Source organism: Babylonia areolata, chromosome 6 (genome assembly GCF_041734735.1).
Source record: "Babylonia areolata isolate BAREFJ2019XMU chromosome 6, ASM4173473v1, whole genome shotgun sequence".
In the NCBI taxonomy this organism is placed as follows: domain Eukaryota; kingdom Metazoa; phylum Mollusca; class Gastropoda; order Neogastropoda; family Buccinidae; genus Babylonia; species Babylonia areolata.
Window position 1 is genome coordinate 32080293 of NC_134881.1, and position 1096 is coordinate 32081388.

The window sequence follows — 1096 nt, forward strand, 5'->3', positions numbered from 1 at the left end:
CACCAATAGAAATTTTGTTTTGTTTTGTTTTGTTTCTCACTTTCCGTCCATGCCATTCTCTCCCCCCCCCCCCCCCCCCCCCCACCTCCCCCCTCTCTCTCTTTCTCCCCCCCCCCTCTCTCTCTCTCTCTCTCCGGTTTCCCCAAACACACCATTCATCCACATCCCTCTCCCCTTCTAAACAATAGTACTCAAATGTATACATTAATACTTTAACGAAATGTCTTCAATCACCGATTTATGTGACGGGACATTAAACAAAATTCCTCCTCCTCGAAGTATTTGTGTATATTAGCACAAGTGCGCATGCGTGAGTAAGTGCGTGTGTATATGAGAGAGAGAGAGAGAGAGAGAGAGTTGCATTCCATGTAATCTTCGATGTTGTTGCGTTGATTATTTTTTCTTCCACTGTCTTACGTGTTTATATTGATTTTTTCTTCTTTTTCTTGTTCTCTTTTTGTGAAGGCATGGTGATAAGAAGCTTTCAGCTTATCTAGTTTACCCCCAATAAAACATTTGTCATTGTCAGTGTCATCTCTCTCTCTCTCTCTCTCTCTTGGTATGCGCATGTGTCAGAAAGCAGGCGCATTGAATGTAGAAAATACTTTGATCACATTAATAATAGATATTTCAAAACAATATCTACACGTTTCAGAATGGGTGTTTCGGCTATAAATAGCCACACCCACCGCTTTTCCTCTGTTGGTCAAATGGGTGGCCCTCTTTGTTCTGCCTACTGTGAAGATGAATTCCATGTGCCGTTTGAATGCCCAAACTACAGTGACCTCAGGTTGAAATATTGTATAAACAGTTCCAACTCATACTTGACACGGGATCAGCAATGTGCAAGTATTTTGAATGGTGGACTCGACAGTAAACTAAATCTTTCAAAGTTTCTTTTTCTGGCTTTTAAGCGCAGAGACATAATGAATCATGAATCACTACCAACAATTAGTTAAAGTACGAAAATGATGGATTATATTTTGCCATTGCCTTATTCATGTGTCTTCTCACAAGGATGATCTCTAACTGATACAGTGAGGACGAAAGATTTATTTATTCATTTATTTGTTTATCTGTCTGTTATTTATCTACT